Here is a 13,371-nt window from a genome sequence, read left to right as displayed (position 1 = left end):
GTAAACTGTTACCAGGTACTTAACAATACATTGTTCCTATATCTTCTTTTTTATATAGAAAGTCCTGAGTTAAAATCATATAGTGATATAGGTAAAACAAACTTATTGTAATGGAAAATAGTAGTAGTGGAAATTACAAATCTAGAACTTGAGATTTAAACATAACAAACTAAACCCGCACAGTGTTTCCTTTAGGATTTTTTTTAGCAGTGGGGGCAGGTCTGTCCGAACAACATCCCCCCCCCCTCCCCCAAATCAGCATGGAGGAAATAGTAAATAGTGGTACCGTACATTCATTATACTATTTCCATATAAAAAGGACACTTTTGTCCAAAACAACGCTCAATAGGTGCATTCAACAAGAGCTTCTTTCGTCAAAAAGAAGCTGCAGAAAGTGTGTGACGTTGACTGCACGTACGAAGGCTGACTCGGCATCTCCTCAGAAAACGTTTTGGTGACAACTGTCCTGTAAATACACGTATTTTTTGGATGGTTTCATGCTCTCATGTGCAAGCACTTCATTACATATCACACACTGGGGGGGGGGGGTTTGTCCATTTTTATCCTCAATGTACGAAAATCCACATTTTAAATACTCTGGGTCATATATTTGTGAGTGCTCCGGCGCTACACTGCTGCACGACAAAATATTTTTTTCAAAACAAAAGATGCGCATTAAATATTTTTATTTATTTATTGACAAGCTTTCCCAAAACGGGTCCGCGACCCACATTTTAGTTACAGTGTCTCTATATATGGTTGCTAAATGCAACTAAAAAGGTTCTTGTGAAAAAGTTAGCTTGAGGAAAGGAACATCCCTGTCATCCTCCCAGCCCTCGGGCTGTAAGGTAAAGTTGAGAAAGGTTGGGCCAAGATGACAACAAAAGAGCAAAGAGAGTGACTTTCTGTGTGTACTGAGTACGCTAGCTAGGATGTGAATGTACAGTAGATTAGATAGTAATATTCAGCAGCTTTGAAAATGCTGAAAACAGTTTTTTGGGCCATGATTGTCAGATTCAGCTCCATCACAACTATGGCATGTAACCTAACTGTGTGACACAAGTGGTGTTGCCTTTACTTAGAAGTGTCAAAGTATATAGTATAACCTGTAAATGTCCAGATTCCAGTCTATTCAAAAGGATTCATATTTATTTAAATGTGTCTGTGTATGTCGGCCGATATTTAGACTATAGTTAGTTACGTTTCTCTTCAAGTCACTGTCCTTGTTTGTCAGAGTTTCCTGTGGGGGGTGTGTGTGTGTGTGTGTGTGTGTGTGTGTGTGTGTGTGTGTGTGTGTCGCACATGTGTGTAATCCAGAGTGATCCAAGCTCACATGGGTGAACACTCCCTCAAAAAATGCCCATCAGCCTTTGTAACAAGATATCTCTACACATGCTGTCGATCCTTTCCCTCTTACTTCCTTCCCTGTATCATCTCACATGCGCAGTGACGACACTTGCAGGCCCCCCCCCCAACCTACATTCGGCACATGTCGGTTGCTTAAAACAGAGAGAATTACTGTATAGAGAGACAGAAACTACAAACACCTTTGTCTTGTCTTGAACAAGCTGGTCATGTGGACTACTAGACCATTCCAGACCGGTAAAGATACAAAGAAAGAGAGAACGAGGGATTGGTAGAAAACAAGCTTGACAGTGGAGACATTGGAAGCAGTATGAAATAAAAACAGCAGCACTGATGTCCTGTGTTTTAAGACTGCTCTTTATGTTCTTGTTTGAGTTGGATATGGAACGCCTTTACACTTCCTCCACACATCTCCAAGCCAAACAAGCAGCGGATAAAACAAGGTTTTACCATGTAAACTGTTGATGTTCCAGATATAACCCTGTCAAGTGTCACACAAAAACACACTGCCGGTCTGAAAAAAAGAGGACAGGAAACTAAAGATTTAGAAACATTGTAGACATGGATTATTTGAGTACGGAAACAGGTTCTATAACGCCTAATGTCCCTTACACGCTACACGCTTGTAAGTTAGGGCTGCACGATAGTGACAAAATGTGATATTGCGATATTGACTACGAATATTGCGAAATCGATATTAATTTCGATATTTTTAAACATATGTAAAATTACAAAACTTACGGGAAAACGCATCAAAATGGATTCATAACAAATTAAACAAGTTTTCTTACAACGACAAGGTTTATTTCAACTGACTTGTCATATTGGACTGGTACAACATGATTCGTTCCGTCTTGTTGTCTCCATCTCTTTCTTCACTTACACTGTCACTCTGTTGAAATATGCACACACGTCACGTGGTACACTCCATGGGGTTTGTCACGATGTGGCCCCGTGCGCTGACGTGTACTAACATGTGCAAGTGGCACGGTAACTGGCCAATGAAACGATGATCGTTATAGCGTTTCAAGCGGGCTCTAAATCAAACACAACTAAGCCACACAGCCAACGGACGGGACGCAGCGCTCCACAAAATAAACAAGATATTGCATACTTACTGCGACACTATCGATATATTGCGATAACGATATTGAGTCGATATATCTTGCACCCCTCGATATAATATTGCGCAACGTGATATTGCGATAACGATGAGTCGATATATCTTGCACCCCTATTGTAAGTAATGTCATCTAGGTAAACTCTGGTGTTTTTCTTTAACCCCAACTGGTCACATCTCAACCTGAGATCAAAAACAATGAAACCTTGCTAATTCTCCTGAGGGGGACACGGCAGAATAAGGAGACGAGCCGAGTGCAATCCATTTTTGGCTCTAACCCACTGTTCTTAAGCAACTGTGTCCTTTGACCTCCTGAGGTATTCAAGGCTCTTTAAGCAGCTGTTTCAAAGGCAGACCTGAGGATCTGAAGCTGACACACACACACACACACACATATATATATATATGCGCGCGCACGCACACACGCGCTAAGCTCAGGTTGCGCAAGCAGCAGGTTATAAAAGGCCACATGGCAATAGGTCCACAACTCTTTGCTGAGCAAATTACAATACACCTTTAGCAAATGGTGCGTGTATGTGTAAATGGTAGGGCTGGGAATTGTTCAAACATTTTCAATATCAATACCAGTAATGGCACAGAAAATCTGATACTGGTTCCTGAACAGTACTTTTTTTTTTTTTCCGATACCCATTTGATAAAATTCATTTTGAACAAAAATAAAATGACAATATTATGGCACAAATCTTGTTTTCAGCTCCTTCACACGTGCGTGACACACCCAAAATACAAATACAACAACACACCCACGTGAGCCCCATCCCTGTGCATAAGGTAATGTTTTTCCTGCATACCTCTACGACGTGTAATGTTAGACAGCTAATCACAAGCATTAGTAGATCTTGGTACAAGCGTGCTGCATGCTTATTGGCTCACTGACGCTGATGAGCATTAATCCAGGTATTGAAAATTCGTATTTAATGACAAGGCATTTTTAGATACTCGGTAGTACTATGGAGGCTATTGTGTCAGTGCCTAAAAGTATCGAAGTTCGGGACCCAGCCCTAGTAAATGGTGCTTGGAGGGCATGTGTTGCTTGCTGTGTCTATGCATTTTGGGGACTAGTGGGAAGGATGATAGTGTAGGAAAGGACAAGCCATAACACGCACTGGAGCATAACTCTTGAGTAAAGAGATAGGAGGCAGCTGTACTCACATACCTGAGGAGTGTAAAGGTGGGGGTGGGGCTGCAGTGGAGAGGAGTCCTCTCTTTCAGATGACAGATGTTTAGGTATAATCATTCAGTGGTTACTTGATAATGATATGACATGGAGCAGTGGTGGTCAGGAAGCACTGATCTCATCATCATCTTACATCCATTTTGACTCTAGCCTCAGTCTGAGGGCCGTTTGCATCTGAAAGACTTGCTCTTGTTTTAGACGCTTGACCTATGTGTTCCCACTGTATGGTACGGCTCTGCACGACTCCACTCACTGTTTTTGGTACCATCTCTTTTCTCTTTTTCATTTTCCACCGTGGACAGTACCCCCCCCCCTCACTGTGGGAGGGATTCCTCAGCTGATCGCCATAGCGATGCCTCGTGAAACTGTCATGACATTGTCTTCAACGTGACACTCGCTGAATCCTTTCACTGGCAACTAAACAGAGGAATGTCTGCACTTCGCTATTGATGGTAGCTTGGCTACTTAATTCATTTGGCTATATAATTTGTGCAGGATGTCCCGTGTTACACGATTCTCTCTGACCAATCGGTGGTCTGCAGTGTTTTAACTCGACTACTCTACGTGACTCCTGCGACTCTGCTGCTGCTGCTGTAGGCTACGGAGCGGAGTACACACTTTCACTTGATAATAATTGTAGCTAGAGCCGGAACAATTCTAAATGTTGCTGTACAATTCATTGTCTCAGAAGTAATTGCGCTTAACAATATAATTGTCTCTTTCAGTCAAATTGAAAAATATTTCTTTATTTATTACTTTTACAACAAATATTTTGGTTATGTCACTTTTATGTGAACCAGATAATATAATAACACAAGTGCACAGCCTATTATGTAAACTACGCCTCTTTATTATCATACAACATTTTTTCTAACTGTATCCCCCCTTGTCATTTTTGTTGCTATTAACGTGTATAGGGTTAAGTGCCAGCAACTAACAATTGAAATAATAATAAAAATATGTAGTCCTCTGAAAACAAAAAAGGTGAAGGGTGGTGATAGTTATTTAATCAGCGGGTTTGTCAGGCAAATTAGCTCAACAGTCTGACCAATCATTACTTACAGTATATAATTACAATTTGGCATATATAAACAAAATCAACAATTACCGTCAACAGTCATATCCCTTAGCACCTTAGCTAATGTTAGCAATTAATTGCGGTTAAAAAAAAAGAAACTACAATTATGTAAAAAAAAAAAAAAAAATAGACAATTATGTAATAATTGTTACAGGCCTAAGTGTAGCGTCCGTGGCATGTATACAGCTTTTTTTTTTTTTACCAATATAGCCAAACATCTTCATATATTCCATCCACCCATTGATACCACTCAGTTACCCCTGTCCCCTGCCGTTTGCACACCTGTCCAGCCACCCTTGTCTCCCATCAATCTGTTTATCTGAAGGCAATCTCTGCATCCATCCATGTCATCTCCAGTGATCATCAATGATCATGTTAATCCTTTAATGTCTTTATGGTGCGCTGTCTTAATCCAACCTCTGCAAGGCTAGCTAAGTCTACCTGACAGCCCCCCGAACTACAACCTAGCTAGCTTTATCTCCCGGCTCTGTTGACATAATCTAGCCATGCATTTTCCAGAAACTGGGTTGGAACACATGAGTGACTCATAATAGGGCAGATGCCGATGATGAATTACTACAGATATCTAGAGCCACTCTTTATGTTGCCAAGGCCTAAAGGCTTGTGGGCTAGTGGAGTAAAACCTCAACCTCTCTTACTAAATCAGAACGTTTTGAGTCATTTTGTAGAAGAAAAAAAAAATGACCCCAATGGTATCAGAAAAATACAACAGACAGCAATACTCCACACAGGGGTATAAGTAGATTAAAAGCTAAAGAGATCTCCAAGAGCCTGTAGAGTAAATTTGTAATGCGATATGCACTACAAGTAACTAAGCAATTTGTTTCACTGTCAGGGACGAAAAATGCGTGTTTAATAGAGGGTTAGGGATTTGTTACGGCCATTACAGCAATATGGAATCACAAGACCTGATTTCTGGTACACTTCAGATATTGTGTGCACATATAGTCACAATTCTCTCTGGTGTTCTGTGAACCTGAATGTAACTGGTGGTTTCAAAGCATGTATTCTGTGTGTGTGTGTGTGTGTGTGTGTGTGTGTGTGTGTGTGTGTGTGTGTGTGTGTGTGTGCGTGTGTGTGTGTGTGTGTGAGTGTGTGAGAGAGAGAAAGAGAGAGAAAGAGGATGGAAGAGGTGACCCTGATCTGATAAAAATATGCCTAAAATGACATCTTAAAATGGAACAGAAGGAGAGCTACAACCACAACAAACTCACGTCCTATGAAAACGGTACTACTGGGTGATTTAATCATTTTCCACAGAAATTACATACTCACAGGACTCCTTAGAACATTCTTATGTAAGCATGAAGAATCACTGTGATCTATATGACAACACTACCACTGTCCAACTATGAGTAAGTGTTGCTTCCTCCTAAATAATAAAAAGGCTATTTCCCTGCTAGAACTGAACCCATCTACACCATATTTACTAGGCCACTGTTATTTTTGTCTGAGCGTTCACAGGCAGAAAAGAATTATTTTTAGTCAGGGCTTAAAATTTACAAACGTAAACACGACCGATGCATCCTAATGATATTATTCTTTACTAATAATCAAAACTCGTTAATATGGCACTACTTGCTTTTAATTATGGGACTCTAGATCTGTCAAGGCACCTTTGTCCTGGCATTCTGTAGCTGTGGTATCTTGCACAGAATAAACACAGCTGTGTTTGGGGCTTGGGAGATGATTTTGCTAAAGAGTTGTGCCATGTCCGCCCCAGCAACAGACCACTAACTAGCTGCCTTTCTGAGCGCTATCTGGCTGGGTGTTTATGTGAATGGAAGGCTGTTTGGCTGGTTCTCCTAAGGACTGCCAGTCAGACTGAAAGTACTGTCGATCAGGACAATGATGGTGATCTGAGGGTGCTACCAGCCTGTGCCAACTTAGGCGAAATTGTATTTGTGCCGCCTTGTGCCAAATTAGGCGTATTTGTAAATGTGTGCCGACTATTTTGACTCCCATTTCAGAGTGACTTATTGCCAGTAATGTCCCTTCATGCAATTACTGATGCAAGATGCACAGCATTCAAGAAATAAGATGACACCAAATCACCAGTAACTTGGCAACAGTCGGGTCGGTGTGCAGCCACTGTAAACTGAAATGGGCGAACTCGGTCTATCAATGGCTCCGCTTACTGCGCTTCCCAACTGCAAATAGGACTGTGAGCTTTCCAAAGGGTTATAATAGAATAGGCATGCAGCTGGTCCTCTTGGTTAAACATGAACAGGCTGCTCTTTGACAGGGCTGTCACAACAGTCAGCATAGGTCACAGCAAAGCCTGGTCCCACTCAAATAAAGAGGAGGATCTTAAAAAGGTAAGTACCACTCAATTTGAAACATGCACAAGTGTGCGTCTTAATAATCGAGTCATCAGTTTGTTTATGGGGTGGTAAAAAGGAACTTGGTAACCCTGCACAGACAAAGAATAAAAACACTACATTATGGTGACACAAGTGAAAGTCAACTAATACTAACTTTTTTTTTTTTTCATAGCTCTTCTGGCAATGGATCCAAGCCTACCAATGTAAGATACGCAAATACTAGCATCTTTGAAGCCTGATAATGTATCTTGCCTGCAGCACCCTGCCAGCCGTCTTCTTACCAACACCGTCAGTTAGCACCAATAGCGTGCACCAATAGCACTACTGAGCACCATGCTGAAAGGTAGGGTGTGTCTTTCCAACATGGAGACTAACCAGACATAAGGTGTCAGACAAAGATAGGGAAAAAGGAAGAGTAAAAATAAAACTCAAAGCAAAGAGGGGATAAGCGGGCGAGAAAGGCGCAAGTGGTGGAAAGACAGAAAGTCAAAGAGACAGAAACTGAAGCTCAGGGTGCATAAAGATGACTTCCACCTGGACTGACACAATTATGAGACTAACTAGAAATGCAGCATTATAATCCAAAACATCTTACATAAGGAAATGGTATTAAACGTCGACTTCTTGCATGAAACGGAGGATCTTTAGGCACATAATGTCCAACACGTTTTCTAACGTGCTGTGCTCCGAGCCCTTCCACATTGCATACACATCTCAGCTGTACCGACAAGAACAATGATTGACCTTTGACTACTTTGCTATGTGAGCTGGTTTATGATGTTTAACCAGGAGGCTGTCATCTTTATGCATCTTCTCTACAGGCACCAGCCAAACCTGTGGAGACACATCTGTAAAAATGGCATGATGATAAATTGGTGGCGAGAGGTCTAAGGACATCAAAGTGGACATTCATTTGCTGCACCTCCCAGCTCACCACATTAACACTAATGAAAGAGCCTTATGCTCGCACCACCTACCAAAGTATTGAAGATATTATAGTGTGATCAGTAAAACTGAATTAGTCAACAATATTCCTCATTTAATATAGCTTTAGTTCTAGTTGAAACAATAGAAATATCACCAAGTTGGATTAAGAAATTCCTCGCACAACTCAAGGTAGCCTAATTTTTGCCCTTGTTGTCAAGCGTTGACCAACAGATTTTCAAACTGTTGTGGATATAGTACAGGCCTGCAGGCTTTGCCCCAAGACTGAGAATAATTTTAACTAAAATGAGGCCTTAGGATCGGACTATACTACTTAACTCCTGATTTGCTCCCATGGGATCCTCCCTTCCAGTATCCATATGCTCTCCTCACTACTTCCTCTCCCTTTTTACTATCTGTTCTCCCTCTAAGTTTCACACAAACACACACACACAGTTCTGCTGTACAGCACAGGGATGGCAGGTTCAGGTGCGCTGCTCAAGTAAACCAGGGACATTGCCACAGGCAGTTTATTCCTCACCAGCTGAGTCCATTCACTCTTAAAATCAAGGCTTCTTCGGGTTTGGGGAGAGCAAAAGCAAAGAAATGTAGTTCAATCCAGGATTCTCCTCAGCACACCATTTATGAGTTTATATTAGTAAATAAAAATGGTTAGACTGCACGTAACAAAATACATGAAAATAACCTTTGCTCAGCCTTATTTAGTCATGTTTAAGTGCCCACACACTGCACAGCCTCCAATCATACTGTACGTTTCAGCTATCAGATATGGAATATGTGGGATTGTGACTTTAAAGAAACCTGGATGCCTAACTCTCATCTTTACACTGGCTAAGCTAAAAATCCTCTGTTGCAAAATAATACTTACTACCACAGCTTTAATATAGAATATGGTGGCAATCAACAGCCTAGAACGGTGTCCTAAATAAATAAAAAAAAGTGTAACATTCAGGCCTAATTCCCAAGATATGTAGTTCAGCAACATCAGCCTCAGACAAGGAGTCCCAAACATATTCAGGTTAATACCAAAATAGGTCAAAGACACCCATTTTTTTTGGACCCCCATCTGCTAAGGCTTTTGTTTGTATGGATTCCTTCAGAAATGGATACTGTGGAAAAGCTATTGTCAAAGCAATTGCCACTGTCTAATCTTACAGATCAAAAAAAAATAAATCATTAAAATTACATAGGATATAGGCTATACAGTATATCATGTGGGTTGAGGGTGTGGGGGTTTCTGGTGCCCCCTTCACAGATCCCTGAGGACCCTGGGACACTTGGAACACTGAACTCAGCTACTGGATTTCATTCACAATTCGTCTATGCTGCCCCTAACTGAGATCCCATTCAGAACCAAATGTGACTCTAAGCTAAGACTCTTTAGATAGAGAACACGGCAAGAAAGAGCCAAGGAGGGAGAGATAGAGGCTAGACAAACACGACAGAGCAGGGTCCATATGATCTCAGCAGCGGCAGCAGACTGTCAAGCAGCAGGCAGCAGAGGAACCGACGGCGACCCAAAAGATGTGGCATGGACGATGGAGGATTACGTCATCGAAAGAAAAGGAGGACGCCTCATCACAGCAAACACTCACATCACATCTATTACTTAACACCACACAGTTAACAGCTTTTCGGTCAGCAGACATGGGTCCTTTTCAATAATTTACAATGAATGAAAAAACCTACATGCATTCTATTTGAGGGGTCTGTATTCGCTAGCTAGCTATTAACCGCTGATGCTGTATGATAAAAGAAACACATTAGCTGCTCAGTCAAACACATACGGCAAAGCAAATCACTCAATAATCTCTAATTAATGGCTATTACATATGATATAGGAATGTCATCTTTAAAGCCACATCCGTAACACAACTGACGCCGCACTTGTTCCATTGAACGCCAACTAGTCTCTGTCATTAAAGGGCTTATTGTGTGCACTGTATAATGAATGAGCTATTTACGGCCTATTTAACTCAATTATAAATGCCGATTTGAGCACGGCCCAACAAAGTTTCATTAATTCAATAAACCTTGAAATGCAAACCAACAATGCGCACATTGGATTAGCGACTGTTTGGCAGCTACGTAAAGTAAGCTGCAGGACATTGAATGGGCTGAGAAGCAGCTAGCTAACAAGCAAGCTACACAACTATTGAGGTTATGGAATAAAATGTGTATTACGGCTTTCTATTTCTTTTTGTGAGGTCCCAGTCAAACAGACACTAGTGTAATAACAAAACAGGCCATTTGGAGAAGCGTTATCCCAATGTTATATTTGCAATTTTAGCCTTTTAGCTGTGCGAGGAGCAACTTGGATAAAAGTGACAGCGCTAAGCTAGCTAGCTAACGTCAGCTGGCTGTAAAAACTGGTGGCCTGTGAGTGAGTGTCTTTCTTACCGTCATAAACTGCTCCAGGGGCGTCCAGTTTTTAAGGAATATAATGTTTGCCGTATGAGAAAATGTTTTGTGTAGGGCCGATATAGCCCAAACATCCAAGATCAGTTTACCCGCTGCCGATGAAACCCGAGCATCATCATTATCATTGTCTTCATCAGTACTTGGGAGTCCGGCGCTGCTTCACACACATCCATCCAGCAGAGCAGGGCCTCCTCCGGGCTCGACCATGCGACTGGCTCGGCGACGACGGATAATCCACAAGACAGGAGCCCCCGCAGTAACCATTGGCTAGACACGGCGACTAGCAGTCATTTCAGGTCGAGAGAACGAAAAATATATTCCCACGCATGCGTAAAAATAAGGAAAATGTGATAAGCGAAAAGGTTACAAGTGAAAATCTTTGGACATCAAATCACAAAATAGGCAAATTATGCGTTTCTGACTTTTCTAACATGAGCCTATCCGTTGTTGTCAGCGTTCCCCGGTCTCTGCAGCTGCTTTGCCTGCCTGCCTTGCAGCATAGCAGCTATCAGCATAGCTTGACGTAATGGCGCAAACCGAGCGCACAGGGGCGGGGCCAGGGAGCGGGAGGCGCGCTGTTTGTTTATGAGTGCACCCAACTGCTCCAAAATAATCTTGCTTCGCGTCGGGGCCATTGACTTCTAACAGTCTATGCTCGGGGCCGAACAACGCCCCTTGATATAATCACAACATACCACGGCCTGTCGTGAGCTATTGCTTAAAAATACCCACACTTAGCTGCATTAACCCTTACAAATAGCACACTGTTCTTTATTGGTGTCAATCAAATGATGCTGCCAAAACATGTGCATCACTGATATCAAGAGCCGACAGATACTATATTTGAATGTATTAGAAAGTTGTAAAAAATAAAAATAAAAAAAAAATTATTTGTTACCTATCTTAATATGGACTTGAAAATGTATGCGTATATAGTGAATAATGTAACAGCACATGTGGAATATGTTTAATACATTGCAGAATGTTTCAATTATTTCGATTTGACATACTGTAAAAAAAATCAAAATAAAAGAATTACATATTACCATAGCTGTAGGCAGTTATTTGCTAGTGCATAGCCTACAGTAGGCGACCTACCATCTGATTAATAGAAAATAAGGTGCTGTATTGACAATGCAGTTTGCATATATTCTGGTATTATGTATTGCAAAACACTTTAATATAATTGAATGCTTTACTTTTGAGTATAGCTCAAACCATTTGGATAACAATATAATGCACTCATACAAATAAAATAATATAGAATAATTTTTTTAAAGGCCACCAGAATAGGATATACACATAAATACTTCCTCAAACTTTCTTTTCTACAGTGTTTGCAGAGGGATATTGTAATTTACATCAACGCACACACATGCACACACACACACACACACACACACACACACACACACACACACACACACACACACACATTTGGATTTTATCGCAATTGGAATTTATTTTTAACTTGAATTTCATTTTGAAAAGAGCCATTTCCCACAGGAGTCTTAATTTCAGAAAGAATATCATTGTGTGACTTTCAAAACTATTTTTTCTTGTTCCCATTCACTTTATATGCAAGCCTGCCCATTCAGACCAAATTAATCTGTAGCCCTGTCATTCATAAGACACCGTGAAAGAACGATTGTAACAAATGGTGAGAGCGGTAATGTGGGCTGTACTGACCTCAAGTGGCTTAAAAAAGAAACAGCCTACAATGCAACTAACAATGGACCATTGTACACTCTGTTTGGCATAAAATGAAGTAAGCAGATGAAGCGGAGTGGTGAGAACAAGACAATAAGCCCAGTGTTGTTGATAAGTATATTTCAAAAGCCACTTTGTAGTCGGGGAAATGATGGAGTAGTAGTATGTACCGATAATAAGGGGATTATCTTGGTACAAAAACATTTAGTTCACATATTGGGGAAAGCATTTCTTGATAAGGTGTAGGGTGTCAAAGCCCACAATCTGCTGCATAATCATGGATCTGGAACAAATTCTGCATCTTGCTCAAGGGCCCTCTGACTTTCTGTCAGAGAACACTGAACCCAAGCTGTCCTGATTAAGAACTGTCCCTCCCTTTACTTCACCAGGTCTGCCATCTGCATGCTTTTTTTTTTGGTCCAGATTTTATCAGAACATGTGCCATCTAATTTGAAATCTCTTGACCCATTGAAGAAAAACAGTGGATTCCACATGGTCTCCCTAGGGACAATGATGTAAAAAGTCTGTGTGTGTCTATCTACAACACTATTAATGAAAGCTGCAAGCAGCGATGAACGGGCCCTCGCACTTCTCGCACGTCAGGGGGTGCCGGCGGCTCCCAGTCGATGCGGCCGTGTATTTCTATGACCGTCAAACACTGCACGCAATATTTAGACTAAATTCCCTCCATATAGGGCATAGCGTTGGAAATTACATATTTCAAATTGTGCACCATTTCCTGTGTCCACTATGTTGCACTAGAGAACACACTATTGATACTTTATATTGCTGTATATCATGTTTAAACCACATCGTGTGAATTTCAGCTAAATCAAAGGATTTAAATTACGCTTCTATATTTAGTTCAGTCCACAGGGTACAAGATCGGAAACTGTAATTAAAACGCCATATCTGAACCTTGTTAATATGCAGACAGACGACCTAAGAGAACTCGGGTGCTATATGATGAGTTCTGAGCCACAATAAGATACATATTAAGATTATTATCGCTAAACAAATTAGTTAGGGTCATGCAAATGATGTGTGATGCACAGAATGTTACTTTATTTTATTTATTTAACCTTTATTTATTCAGGGGCAGTTCACTGAGAGGCAGCCTCTCATTTGCAGGAACACCCTGATCACATTCGCACAGTTGCACACATTCATATCTGGAAGCTGCCCAGTA

General features: G+C 41.0%; 1 protein-coding gene across 2 annotated transcripts in view; it reads right to left on the bottom strand.

The window, feature by feature from the left end:
• ptpn4a (protein tyrosine phosphatase non-receptor type 4a) overlaps window positions 1-10,980 on the bottom strand; it is an 84,805-nt gene extending 73,825 nt beyond the window's left edge. For both annotated transcript variants that reach the window (XR_004898020.1, XM_031281681.2), the window contains exon 1: window positions 10,452-10,980. The gene's annotated coding sequence lies outside the window, so the exon portion shown is untranslated. The remainder of the gene's footprint in view (window positions 1-10,451) is intronic.
• Between the last annotated feature and the right edge of the window lie 2,391 nt (window positions 10,981-13,371).

The sequence above is a fragment of the Sander lucioperca genome, chromosome 8 (genome assembly GCF_008315115.2).
Source record: "Sander lucioperca isolate FBNREF2018 chromosome 8, SLUC_FBN_1.2, whole genome shotgun sequence".
Lineage (NCBI taxonomy): Eukaryota > Metazoa > Chordata > Actinopteri > Perciformes > Percidae > Sander > Sander lucioperca.
The sequence above is the reverse complement of the archived record's forward strand: the minus strand, read 5'-3'. Positions and strand labels throughout refer to the sequence as shown.